This window comes from Scyliorhinus torazame, chromosome X (genome assembly GCF_047496885.1).
Source record: "Scyliorhinus torazame isolate Kashiwa2021f chromosome X, sScyTor2.1, whole genome shotgun sequence".
Classification (NCBI taxonomy): domain Eukaryota; kingdom Metazoa; phylum Chordata; class Chondrichthyes; order Carcharhiniformes; family Scyliorhinidae; genus Scyliorhinus; species Scyliorhinus torazame.
In genome coordinates this window covers 27,751,609-27,766,204 of record NC_092738.1, presented here as the reverse complement: position 1 = coordinate 27,766,204, position 14,596 = coordinate 27,751,609, and the positions used below count along the sequence as shown (strand labels likewise).

At 49.8% G+C, this 14,596-nt stretch overlaps 1 protein-coding gene across 2 annotated transcripts in view; it reads left to right on the top strand.

Annotated features, from left to right (window-relative positions):
* The window catches only part of ikzf4 (IKAROS family zinc finger 4), a 187,155-nt gene that overhangs the window by 139,022 nt on the left and 33,537 nt on the right, over positions 1–14,596 (top strand). The window lies entirely within an intron of this gene.

The window sequence follows — 14,596 nt, the reverse complement described above, 5'->3', positions numbered from 1 at the left end:
CCGCCCGGGTCCCTTTCCCACTTGCCCGGCCCCAGGAAAGCCCAAAGATCCCATTTTAGCACACAAACCCCGCCTATCCACCTACACCCCAAAGAGCCCTCATTTCGAGTGAAAGTCCCGTCCCTTCCCTTGTCCAAATATATACCACCTTGGCTCCTTTAATCTCTACACCCGCGCGCAGTAATACAATAAAGAAGAAAATACAGTCATGAGGTTACATCGGCACATGGCCATTCCTCAGTTTGTCAGTTCTGCCACAGTCCTTCTGCTTTCGCAAACTCCTCCGCTGCTTCCGCCGTTCCAAAATAAAAGTCCCCGAGCTTGTAAGTCACCCTCAGCTTCGCTGGATATACAATGCCGCACCGCACCTTGCTAATGTACAGTGCCCTCTTCACCCGGTTGAAGGCAGCCCGCCTCCTTGCCAGCTCCACCGTAAAGTCCTGGTATACACGTATACCAGCTCCAGCCCACTGCACCACCCGCTTCTGCTTGACCCAGCTCAGGACCTTCTCCTTCACACTGTACCTACGGAAACACAGAGTCACTGCCCTTGGCGGCTCACTCGCCTTTGGTACAGGCCTCCACGACCGATGAGACCGATCCAGTTCATATCGGGAGGGGTCCTCCCTCATCCCCAATAGTTTTGCCAGCATCGCGGCAAAATACTCAGTCGGCTTCGGTCCTTCAACTCCTTCGGGCAGCCCCACAATCCTCAAATTCTGTCGCCTGGATCTGTTTTCCAGGTCTTCCATTTTTCCTCGCAGATCCTTGTTAGTATCCATCACCTTCCGCATCTCTTCCCCCATCGAGGCAAGTTGATCACCGTGCTGCAATAACGTCTCCTCCACTTCCTTCAGCGCCTCCCCTTGCTCTCGCACCTCCGCCACTGCGCTCGCCACCTCCGTCCTCACCGGGGAAACCGCCTCCTCCACCAGCACACTCAAAACCTCCCTCATCTCCTTCCTCACCGTCTCCATGCGTTTCGCAATCTGCGCCAACTGCTTTTCAAATTCCGCAGCCATCACCGTAGTTATTTCTTCAGCCGAAAGCAGTGCGGCCTTCCCTGGTGCTCCAGCCTCCATTTTTCCTGGTGACCCCGCGGTGACCTTTCCACTCCCACTCCAGCTGGTTTTTTTTCCGCCATTTTTCTGCTCGCCCTCGACATTTTTCTTTGGGGGTTTTGTTCCCTCCTGTGTCTTCTCAGTGCCTCCTCCATGCCTTCTCCCTTCTTCTGCCACCTCCGCGGACCCTGGGACCGGGCTTAAAGCCTCGAAAATGCCGTTCCCGAACGGGAGCCCTCCATTGTGCGGCCGCCTCCCGCCCGCCGTTACCGGAAGTCTGGTTGCACATGACCTTTAGGAGGTTGAAGTATAAGTAGATCATGTGTTACTTTTTTTTAAAAAAATATGTTTATTAAAGTTTTTTAACACAATTTTTCACCCTTACAAACAATTAAACCCCCCCCCCCGCCCCCTGTAACAAAATAGAAAGAAAACGCACATAGCAAGATATATACATGGTAAAACGATATGTTACAGAGCTTTGTACACTGGCTCCCTCCCGTACATGCCAGTTTCCCAAATCTTTCATGTGTTCTCTTGCTCAAACACCCCCTAAGCAAACCCCCCCCCCCCCCCGGGTTGCTGCTGCTGCTGACCGACCTTCCTCTAACGCTCCGCGAGATAGTCTAGGAACAGTTGCCACCGCCTGTAGAACCCCTGCGCAGACCCTCTCAAGGCGAACTTAATCCTCTCCAGCTTAATGAACCCAGCCATATCATTTATCCAGGCCTCCACGCTGGGGGGCTTCGCCTCCTTCCACATTAGCAAGATCCTTCGCCGGGCTACTAGGGACCCAAAGGCCAGAATGCCGGCCACTTTCGCCTCCTGCACTCCCGGCTCGTCCACTACTCCAAATATTGCTAGCCCCCAGCTTGGCTTGACCCGGACTTTCACCACCCGAGATATTGTTCCCGCCACTCCTCTCCAGAACCCCTCCAGTGCCGGGCATGACCAAAACATATGGACATGGTTCGCCGGACTCCCTGAGCACCTTCCACATCTGTCCTCTACCCCAAAAAACCTACTCAACCTCGCCCCCGTCAGGTGAGCTCTGTGAACCACCTTAAATTGTATCAGGCTGAGCCTGGCACACGAGGAGGAGAAATTAACCCTACCCAGGGCTTCAGCCCACAGACCTTCCTCGATCTCCTCCCCCAGATCCTCCTCCCATTTACCCTTCAACTCTTCTACCAGCGCTTCCCCCTCTTCTTTCATCTCCTGGTATATTGCCGACACCTTGCCCTCCCCGACCCATGCACCCGAGATCACCCTGTCTTGAATTTCTTGTGCCGGGAGCAACGGGAATTCTCTCACCTGCCGCCTCACAAACGCCCTCTCCTGCATGTATCTAAAAGCATTTCCCGGGGTATCTCAAACTTCTCCTCCAGTGCCCCTAGGCTCGCAAACGTCCCATCGATGGACAGGTCCCCATTCTTCTAATCCCCGCCCGATGCCAGCTCTGGAACCCCCCGTCCATCCTCCCCGGGACAAACCGGTGGTTACCCCAGATTGGGGACCACACCGAGGCTCCCATTGCACCCCTGTGCCGTCTCCACTGGCCCCAGATCTTTAGTGTTGCCGCCACCACCGGACTTGTGGTGTACTTTGATGGCGAGAGCGGCAGCGGTGCCGTCACCAGCGCCCCCAGGCTCGTTCCTTTACAGGACGCCATCTCCATCCTCTTCCATGCCGCCCCTTCTCCCTCCATCACCCACTTACGGATCATCGCCACATTTGCTGCCCAGTAGTAGCTCCCTAGGTTCGGCAGCGCCAACCCTCCTCGGTCCCTACTGCGTTCCAGAAACCCTCTCCTTACCCTCGGGGTCCTATTCGCCCACACAAACCCCATAATACTCCTGCCTACTCTCTTAAAAAAGGCCTTGGTGATCACGATGGGAAGGCACTGAAACACAAAGCGAAACCTCGGAAGGACCACCATTTTGACCGACTGCACTCTACCCGCTAACGAGAGCGGTAACATGTCCCATCTTTTGAAGCCCTCCTCCATTTGCTCCACCAACCTCGTCAGATTCAGTTTATGTAGGGCCCCCCAACTCCTGGCTATCTGGATCCCCAGGACCGAAAGCTCCCCTCCGCCCTCCTCAGCGGTAGGTCCCCTATCCCCCTTTCTTGGTCCCCTGCCTGTACTACAAAAAGCTCACTCTTCCCTACATTGAGCTTATAGCCCGAAAAATCCCCAAACTCCGAGAGTCTGCATGACCTCCAGCATCCCCTCCACTGGATCCGCCACGTACAGCAACAGGTCATCCGCATAAAGCGACACTCGATGCTCTTCTCCCCCTCGGACCACCCCCCTCCATTTCCTAGACTCCCTCAATGATATGCCCAAGGGTTCAATCGCCAATGCAAACAACAGGGGGGACAGGGGGCCCCCCCTGCCTCGTCCCACGGTACAGCCGAAAGTACTCCGACCTCCGCCGATTCGTCACCACACTCGCCACCGGGGCTCTGTAAAGGAGCTTAACCCAACTAATAAACCCTCCCCCGAACCCAAACCTACGCAGCACTTCCCAGAGGTACTCCCACTCTACTCGGTCAAAGGCCTTCTCCGCGTCCATAGCTGCCACTATCTCCGCTTCTCCTTCCACCGATGGCATCATTATCACGTTTAAGAGCCGCCGCACATTGGCGTTTAGTTGCCTGCCCTTTATAAATCCCGTCTGGTCCTCGTGGATCACCCCCATGATACAGTCCTCAATTCTCATAGCCAGCACTTTTGCCAGCAACTTAGCATCCACGTTGAGGAGCGAGATCGGCCTGTACGATCCACATTGCAGTGGGTCCTTGTCCCGCTTTAGGATCAAAGAAATCGTCGCCTCCGACATTGTCGGGGGCAGGGTCCCTTCCTCCCTGGCCTCATTAAAGGTCCTCACTAGTAGCGGGGCCAACATGTCTGCGTACTTCCTGTAGAACTCCACCGGGAACCCATCCGGTCCCAGGGCCTTCCCTGCCTGCATACTCCCCAAACCCTTGCTCAGCTCCTCCAACCCAATTGGTGCCCCCAGCCCAGCCACCTCTTGCTCCTCCACCCTCGGGAATCTCAATTGGTCTAGGAACCGCCTCATCCCCTCTTCCCCCTCTGGGGGCTGGGATCTGTACTGCTCCTCATAGAAGGCCTTGAATGCCTCATTTATTTTCATCGCACTCCGCACTGTGGCTCCCCTTCCATCCTTGACTCTCCCTATTTCCCTCGCTGCCATCCTCTTACGGAGCTGGTGTGCCAGCATCCGACTCGCCTTCTCCCCATGCTCGTTGGTCACCCCCTGCGCTTTCCTCCACTGTGCCGCTGCCTTCCCTGTGGTCAACAGATCAAACTCCGTCTGGAGACGTCGCCTTTCCCCAAGTAATCCCTCTTCAGGGGCCTCTGCATATCTCCTGTCCACCCTTAGGATCTCCCCCACTAACCTCTCCCTTTCCCTGCCCTCTCTCTTCTCCCTATGAGCCCTGATGGAGATTAACTCTCCCCTGACCACCGCCTTCAGCGCCTCCCATACCACCCCCACCCGCACCTCCCCGTTGTCGTTGACCTCCAAGTACCTTTCGATGCACCCCCTCACCCTCCCACACACCACCTCATCTGCAGTCCCACATCCAACCGCCACAGCGGGCGTTGGTCCCTCTCCTCTCCCAACTCCAGTTCTACCCAGTGCGGGGCGTGATCTGAAACGGCTATGGCCGAATACTCCGTTCCCTGCACTTTCTTGATCAGCGCACTGCCCAGAACAAAAAGATCTATCCGGGAGTAGGCTTTGTGGACATGGGAGAAAAAAGAAAATTCCCTGGCCTGCGGCCTGGCAAACCTCCATGGGTCCACTCCCCCCATCTGATCCATAAACCCCCTAAGTACCTTGGCCGCCGCCGGCCTCTTTCCGGTCCTAGATCTGGAGCGGTCCAGTGCTGGGTCCAACACCGTATTGAAATCCCCACCCATTATCAGGCCTCCTACCTCCAGGTCCGGAATGCGCCCCAACATGCGCTTCATGAATCCGGCATCATCCCAGTTCGGGGCGTATACATTTACCAATACCACCCACGTCCCCTGCAACTTACCGCTCACCATCACATATCGACCTCCGTTGTCCACTACGATATTCTTGGCCTCAAACGAGACCCGCTTCCCCACCAATATTGCCACCCCTCTATTCTTCGCGTCGAGCCCCGAATGGAATACCTGTCCTACCCACCCCTTTCTTAACCTGACCTGATCCGCCACCTTCAAATGTGTCTCTTGGAGCATGACCACGTCCGCCTTCAGTCCCTTTAAGTGCGCGAACACTTGAGCCCTCTTTACCGGCCCATTCAGGCCCCTCACATTCCACGTTATCGGCCGGATTGCCGCCAACTAGCCATGTCCGCGCCACCCTCTCCCTCTGGTCCCCCAGCCGGGAGACCCCCGCCCCGACCACCTCTTCTGTGTGCCATTCCCCTTCGGCCAGTGCAGCAGCAACCCTCTCCCCCCCCCCCCCCCCCCCCCCCCCGCTAGACCCGTGTCTAGCTTTTTTGCTCCCTCCATATCACTCCCCGTAAGTCAGCTGACCCCAGCTTCCCCCGTCGTCCCGTTGACCTCCCCGTGTGGAAATCTCCCAATCAGTGTGCGTTCCTCCATTCCCCCTCCCGCCTTTCTTCCCTAGCGCGGGAAAACAACCCGTGCTTTCCTAAGCCTACCTGCCTTTCCTAAGCTTTCCTAAGCAGCTCCTGTCGCGGCATTGTCTCTTTTCCCCCATCGCAATCCCCCTCTCTCCCCCAGCCCATGTAACATTTCCTGCGCGTGCTTAACACCCTATATACAACAACCATCAAACAGCAAACATCCCCCCCCACCCTCACAAACCCTCAGTTTGAGTCCAACTTTTCGGTTTGAATAAAGGTCCAAGCCTCTTCAGGTGTTTCAAAATAATGGTGCTGATCCTTGTATGTGACCACAATCGCGCTGGCTGCAGCATTACGAATCTCACTCCTTTCCGGTGCAGCACCGCCTTGGCCCGGTTGAAACCCGCTCTCCTTTTGCAACCTTCGTGCTCCAGTCCGGGTATATTCGGATCTCCGCATTGTCCCATCTGCTGCTCCGCTCCTTCTTGGCCCATTTGAAGACCCTCTCTGTCCGTGAAACGGTGAAACCTCACCACAATCGCCCTTGGCGGCTCGTTAGCCTTGGGCCTCCTCGCCAGCACCCGATGTGCCCCATCCAGCTCCAAAGGCCTCGAAGGGGCCTCCGCGCCCTTCATCGCCCCGAGCATCGTGCTCGCATATGCCCCGGCATCGGCCCCCTCCACTCCTTCAGGGAGACCCAGGATCCGCAAGTTCTTTCTCCTCGACCTGTTCTCCAGGTCTTCGAGTCTTCCCGTCCACCTCGTGCTCCTCCACTCTCACCGCCAGGCCCAAGATCTTGTCCTAATTCTCACTGACTTTTTTCTGTACCTCCTGGATCTTTACCTCGTGGGCCTTCTGGGCCATCCCTAGTCCTTCAATCACCGACAGCATAGGCGCCAGCATCTCCTCCCGCAGCTCCTCGAAGCAGCGCGTGATGAACTCCTGCAGCTCCGGCCCGCACTCCGCTTTGTCCCCGGCCGCCGCCATTTTGATTTTTTTCCCTCGCTTCTCCCGCTGCTCCAATGCCGTTTTTTGGGCCGTTTCACTTCTGGTCCGGTCCATAAAAGGTGAAGGGGGACCTTGCTCTTCCCTTCCCCACGGATCGTCGTCAAAAAAATTCCCGTTGGGGCTCCTCTAAAGAGCCCGAAAGTCCGTGATAGCGGGAGCTGCCGAATCGTGCGGCTTAGCTCCGCATCGCCGCAACCGGAAGTCATCATGTGTTACCTTTAACAAACCCATATATGTCGTGTTTGTAAGAGTGTCCAAATTCATTCAAATAAAAGTACAAAGGAAGACAGTAATACCTTGAATGTAAGTAATGTCACAGCTGCACTTTTTAGTGACTGGTACAAGTTACTTTTGGATCTCTGTTGTACCTCTACAACAATTGAACTTAATTAGGAGGCTTTAATTTCGCATCACTGCCCAGTGTGTCCATTGTTCAAATACAAATGGAGATCTCTCCATGTTTGGGGGAAATGTAAGGAGTGGGCTAATAGCAGTGAGATCAATTGTAAGATTGTTTAAATATATGGAATTATTACTTTTCAAAGTGAGCTGGTTTAAAATAGATTACAGTTTTAAATTGGTTATGACTGAGCAAGGTATGACAGGCCTAACTTATGAATGAATTATACATGCTTTTTCCATAACTGTTATAATCTAAACCCATATATGATGTTACCCGATGTGTCATTCGCACACAAGCCTGTTTTAAAACATTTTTAAACTTTAGAACCAATATGGCAGAAAGGCGGAATGGGTGATGTCACTGTTTCCAGTCATAATGCAATGTGCTAATGGAGAAAAAATGATTCATTTTTTTTCTGCATTAGGTAAGCATTTGTTTCCATGGTTAACTTGAATTATAAAACTGCTTTACCTCTTGGGGAAGCAATACTGTGCTAGTACAGAAAGGTTTGCAATCGAGGGGAAAATAAACAAGACTATGCCTTGCAGATGTTGCAAAAGTGAGTTTATGACAACAAAACCTTAACCGGTGAATCTTTTTTAATAAACTACATGCTGCTTTCTGCAACTTGTGTACCGACCATGTGCCTGGCTGACTGTTTGTAAACCATTACCTGAATACAGTAGCAATTTCATAACGTGCAGTGGAAGCTCCAAAGATCTCCACTGTCGGAGGTTGCTGAGAATTCAGAAAGACTCTGTACTATTCATTTTGGCGACTGAGACTAGATGGTTAGCACTGTCGCTTCACAGCGCCAGGGTCCCAGGTTCGATTCCCCGCTGGGTCACTGTCTGTGTGGAGTCTGCACGTTCTCCCCGTGTCTGCGTGGGTTTCCTCCGGGTGCTCTGGTTTCCTCCCGCAAAGATGTGCTGTTAGGTATTTTGGACATTCTGAATTCTCTTTCAGTGTACCCAAAAAGATGTTTTATACTCTGATCAGAAATAGAATTCTGGCAGCACGGTGGCACAGTGGTTAGCATTGCTGCCGAGGTCCCAGGTTTGATCCCGGCTCTGTGTCACTGTCCGTGTGGAGTTTGCGCATTCTCCCCGTGTTTGCGTGGGTTTCGCCCCCACAACCCAAAGATGTGCAGGGTAGGCGGGTTGGCCACGCTTAATTGCCCCTTAATTGGGAAAAAAAAAGAATTGGATACTCCAAATTTTTTTTTTTTTTAAAAGAAATAGAATTATTTTTATTTGTTCGCTGGTAACTGAGATATGTCTACTAATTTAGTATGTTTTGTCAGCAACTCCTGCCCATCCCATTAGTCTGGTTGATGGGAGTTAGTGATTTAAGGGTGGCACAGTGGTTCGCAGGGACCCAGGTTTGATTCCGATCTCGGTTGACTGTGCGGAGTCTGCACGTTCTCCCCGTGTCTGCATGGGTTTCCTCCCACAGTCCAAAGATGTGCAGGTTTGGTGGATTGGCCATGATAAATTACCTGTCCGGGTGCAGGAATAGGCCTAGGTAGGGTGGTCTTTCGAACGGTTGGTGCAGAACCAATGGGCCAAATGGCCTCCTGCACTGTAGGGATTCTATGATTCTACGGTTATGAATTTGAAATTGTTAAATTACTTTTAATCTGTTTATTTCAAGTCAGAAAAGGTTCTTTACTTTCAAAGATCGTGACTCATGCTGGTGCACATTGATGAGACCTGACACACCTTGGGTATCATGCTCAAGTGGTTGTTCTTCATGTGAGATGGGACTGTGAGTTTCAGCAGATTATTTGAGTACATTGACATCACAGCTGAACCTGATTCTGTTTCTTGACAGTGACTCCTTTTGTTACTGTTATAGTTCACTCTGCATTTGTTGCATTTCTTCAGTAAATATGTTTTATCTATTTTTTTCCTTTTAAACTGCTACTGGTCAAATCCTTTAGAATTCATTTCAGTTAAAGCTTTTAAAGAGACTCATGTACCGTATAGGTAAGCACTTCAGTGTAAATAAACTCGGCTGCTGGAGAGTATAAACTGTAAAATGTGTAAAATATTCTTATCCCATAATTTGGTAAATCTGTTTAAAAGTGCATGTCTTAAGAAGGAACTCAAATCATAAGAGACTGATAACAGTGCAGGGTGAGAATGGTTAATAAGAGAGTTACTTGACAGTAAACATCAGAGCATTTGTTGGATATAGTGCAGCTACAGTACTTCATACAACTTAGCATTTTGATTTGAAGTGATTAAATCCTGCTGTGTCCTTGTTGCACAATGTAGTATGGTGTTAGGTGGGCTCTTTAAAGAGAGTGAAATAGGTACATCTTGTGGGCATGTGCCTGTTTTGGACTCGCGCAATAGGTATCCCTTTTACTTTATTCTCTGCGGTTACCAAAGTCATGAAAATATAATAGCCAAAGCATCAGCAGAGCATTTCAAATAGCTCATTTTCATTTCTTTCTGCTTCTGAAAGTTTGCTACTTTCCGCTTTGGATATGGGGTGGGGCACACAAAGAACTCTTTGTGATTGTTAGAGTAGCCTTATTTCATGTGTATTCCTCCTTCTATTGTCTTCTAAATTTTCTATTTTATTCACCAGCTGGCCAATATTTCAAACTTGGGCAATCTTGACAAAAACACAAGCTATCACTGATATTCTATGCTACAAAAGACTTGATTACTTCTGTATTTGAAGCTATAATGCCCTACTTCCAAGATTGTGTTTCAGTTCAATATCTGAATAGCCAGAAGCATTATTCAAGAACGCTGGCATCATTGGAGTTTTTCTTTACCTTTAATTCTCTTTCTATCTTATGTTTAGTTAAATACAACCGTTAACTTCTAATGTCACCCTTGAGTTCCTGTAGTTCTTTGTAATGAGGGGAATGCCTTCATCTCATTTCTCAAGCAGCATGGCTTCCAGCTTTTCTGGGATCTAAGGGCTTCTATAATTCATATGTATCCCAATTCGAAACAAATGCTAATCACCTTGACATTATATAGCCTTTTAGCTCCGTACTCATTTCTACAACGCCTTTTGTGAACCAAGCATTAGAAGAAAATATCCAGTTTCATCTAAATTCCAGACCTTTTGTGTAAGATAGAAAACCTAGAGTTTATTTGAGCAGATCTTCCAAGTGTTTTTTTTTAAATTTGGAGTACCCAAGTAATGTTTTCCAATTAAGGGGCAATTTAGTGTGGCCAATCCACCTAGCCTGCACATCTTTGGGTTGTGGGGGCAAAACCCACCCAAACACTGGGAGAATGTGCAAACTCCACACAGGCAGTGACCCAGAGCCGGGATCGAACCTGGGACCTCGGTGCCGCGAGGCAGCAGTGCTAACCACTGTGCCGCCGTGCTGCCTCTTCCAAGTGTTTTTCATCATTATGTGGCATTTCTATAACTTCAACTTATAGGATTCAAAACTTTAAAAATCAGCAAATGCTTGAAGTACTCAGCAGTTCGGGCAATGTCCATGGAGGGAGAAATAATTAACTTTACAGATTGTTTTTTTTACATTTGTCGAACTGGAACATTCACTGTTTCTCCCTCTCCAGATGCTGTCTGACCTGAATATTCCAGCCTTCTGTTTTTACTTCAGTTTTCCAGCATCTGCAGTCTTTTGCTTTTGTAGATTAATATCCAGTACCTGTTCTCCAGCTTATGGGTAGACATTTCAGGTTTGAAACTTTATTTTAGGGAGACCATGCTGTCTTGGACCTGGACGGCGAATGGCTAAACTCTTCTGACAGTTAATCGATGTTCCTCCATCGATTTGAGTTTCATTCCTATCCAGAGCCCAGTGGTAATAGGCAAGCTTCCAATTCACTGCACTATCCAATCCCTTTTGTGTACGATTATGTAAAACTAACAACCTTCCTCTCGTGTACTTAAACTATTAAGAGATGGTTGAGATTAGTTAATGTACCACAGACTGGGAATCAAACTTGAAATCTTCTTGCTTTGTTTGAATGCTACTCACTGGATCAACAGATTGGGGGGGGTGGGGGGGGGGTGACTTATTGTAAATTATGTTGGAAGTTCTCGAAATTAAATTGGTTTAAGTTAGAAGCACCACATTGAATATGAAATATGTTTTTCTTTGAGGTGCTAGATTTCTTGATTTGCCAGAGCCATTAATATTTCATTAACATTTTCTAAATAATAAGTAGTGCCACTGTCCTCTGATCACTGTCTGAGCATTAATGAGCAGAACTGGACAGCTATGGACTCATTCACTGATGGACTGACCCATTTCTCAGGCATGGCGAAAGCTGAGTCTTGTACCACCATTCCAGCTGACCCAGAGAGCGAATAATGGGAGAGAGCTTGAATCGGCTAGATCAGGGAATCTAAGCAGCTTGTTTTTTATCAGATGACAATAACTTGTATTATCTAGTGCCCTTAATATAGCAAAATGTCCCAAATGCTTCACAGGAGGACGAAAAGAAAAGCTTTGATCCAAGCCACGTAAGGTGGTATTAGGGAAATTCGCCTCAAGATTGATCAAAGAGATATGTTTTAAGGAGCGACTTGAAGGAGAGAAGAGATGTTTTGAGAGGGAATTCTAGAGTTTACGGCCTCTTGAGCTGAAGATGAACTCGACTGGGAACCTTTTAGCTAAAAATCTGACCGTACATCTGCTGCACTTCAATAAAATGACTGTCTTCTAGATTGAACTAAAAATGTGTTCAATGTGGGCAAGGCAAACACTTGTTCCTATCCCTAATGGCCCTTGAACTGTATGACTTGCTGGGCCATTTCAGAGGGCAGTTGAGAATCAGCCATGTAAGTGGGGACCTGGAGTCACATGTAGCAGGTCAGTATAGAAGATTTTCTTCATTTTACCATTGGTTAACCAGATGGGTTTATACAACAATCGAGGATAGTTGTCATGGTAACCGTTACTGAAACTAGCTTTATATTTCCGATTTATTAATTGAATTTGAATTCCATCGGTTCGTATAATAATATTCTTTATTGTCACAAGTAGGCTTACATTAACACTGCAATGAAGTTACTGTGAAAAGCCCCTAGTCGCCACATTCCGGCGCCTGTTCGGGTACACGGGGAATTCAGAACGTCCAATTCACCTAACAAGCAGGTGTTTTGGGACTTGTGGGAGGAAACCGGAGCGCCCGGAGACACGGGGAGAATGTGCAGACTCCACACAGACAATGACCGAAGTCGGGAATCGAACCTGGGACCCTGGTGCTGTGAAGCAACGGTGCTAACCACTGTGTTACTGTGCTGCCCATAGGATTTGAATCCATGTCCGCAGAGCATTTGCTTAGGCCTGTGGATTACCAATGACATTACCACAATGGTGCCAGCTCCCAAGAAATATGAAGAAATGTGCACTTTGCAGACATGACCGTAGCCTTATGAGGGCTGTGGCAGGAGTACTGTATCGTGTCTAAAAGAAAAGATGCAAATTAAATGGTCTGTCCTTTATAAATGTTACCATGTTGGAATCCACGTTAAAACATTTCATCTTTTTATGGATGTTGCATCATATATCTGGTTTGAGGGCAGCTCGGTGGTTAGCACTGCTGCCTCACGGCGCCAAGGTCCCAGATTCGATCCCGGCTCTGGGTCACAGTCCATGTGGAGTTTGCACATTCTCCCCGTGTCTGCGTGTGTTTCGCCCCCACAACCCAAAGATGTGCAGGCTAGGTGGATTGGCCACGCTAAATTGCCCCTTAATTGGAAAAAATGAATTGAGTACTCTAAATTTATGGGGGGGAAAAATAGATATATCTGGTTTAAACATACAAACAAAAGGATTAGGAGCAGGATGAGACCACTCAGCCCCTCGAGCCTGCTCTGCTATTCAATAAGATCACAGCTGATCTGATTGTTACCTCAACTCCACATCCCTGCCTACTCCTGATAACCTTTCACCCTCTTTTTAATCATACCAGCCTCTACCTTAAAAAAAGATTGAAAGACTTCTTCCACTGCCTTTTGAGGAAGTGAGTACCAAGACCTCACAACCCTTAAAGAAAAGTTTACCTCATCTCTGTCTTAAGTGGGCAATTTCTTACTTTTAAACGGTGACCCCTAGTTCTAGGTTCTCCCACAAGAGGAAACATCGCTCTGCATCCACCTTGTCAATACCCCTCAGGATTTTGTGTTTCAATCAAATTGCCTCTTACTCTTCTAAACGCCAGAAGATACAAGCATAGCCTGTCTAGCTTTTCCTCAAAGATTAACTGCTCGTTCCAGGAATTAATCTAGTAAAGCTTCTCTAAACTGTTTCCAATGCATTTACATCCTTCCTTAAATAAGGAGACCAATACTGTACACCGTATCCCAGATGTGGTCTCACCAATGCTCTGTATAACTGAGGCATAATCTCGCTACTTTTGTATTCACTTCCCCTTGAAGTAACTCATAGCATTCAATTAGCTTTCCTAATACTCTCTTTACCCCACTTAGGTGGGGAGGGGGGGGGGGGGGGGCTGGAGATTTGGATGGGGAATCCAAAGGGGGATTGGAGGCAGAGGCGGGAGTGGCCGGGGTCAGCATGAGTCAGCTGGCTTACGGGAGTGCATTTGGGGGGGGGTTAAGCAGTTGCTTGGTCGGGGAAGGGGGGGAACTGGGTTGCTGCTGTGCTGATTGAGAGGGAATCGATGGTAAGAGGGAGAGTTGGGGTGGGAAGCCTCCGCCTGGGGGACTGGAGGGTGTGGGAGGCGCGGGCACGTGGCTGGCCTAAAAAAGGAGATGGCTAGTTGACGGGGGGGGGGGGAGCCCCCCGATCAGGCTGATCATGTGGAACGTGAGAGGCCTGAATGGGCCGGTCAAGAGGTCAAGTGTTCTCGCACTTAATGGGGCTGAAGGCAGACGTAGCCATGCTACAGGAAACACACCTGAAGATTGCGGATCAAACCAGGCTGAGGAAGGGATGGGTGGGGCAGGTTTTTCACTCCGGACTGGATACGAAGAACAGGGGGGTTGCAACCTTGGTGAGTAAGCGGGTGGCATTTGAGGCGGTGGGTATTGTGGCGGATAAGGGGGGTCGTTATGTTATGGTGAGTGGCAGGCTGCAGGGGGCCCGGGTGGTGCTAGTGAATGTGTATGCTCCGAACTGGGACGATGCGGGGTTCATGAAGCGGATGCTGAGTCGGATTCCGGATCTGGGGTCATGTAGTTTGGTAATGGGGGGGGGGGGGGACTTCAATACGGTCTTGGACCCGACTCTGGACCGGTCTAGGTTGAGGTCGGGTAAGCGGCCGACAGCGGCCAAGGTCCTGAGGGGGCTCATGGACCAGATGGGGGGGGAGTGGACCCGTGGAGATTTGCCAGGCCAGGGGCGAGGGAGTTTTCCTTCTTCTCCCATGTACACAAGGCTTACTCGCGGATAGATATTTTCGTGCTAAGCAGGGCGCTGATCTCGAGGGTGGAGTGGACGGAGTACTCGGCTATTGCGATCTCGGACCATGCCCCGCACTGGGTGGAGCTGGGGGTGGGGGAGGAGAGAGGCCAACGCCCGCTGTGGCGAATGGACGTG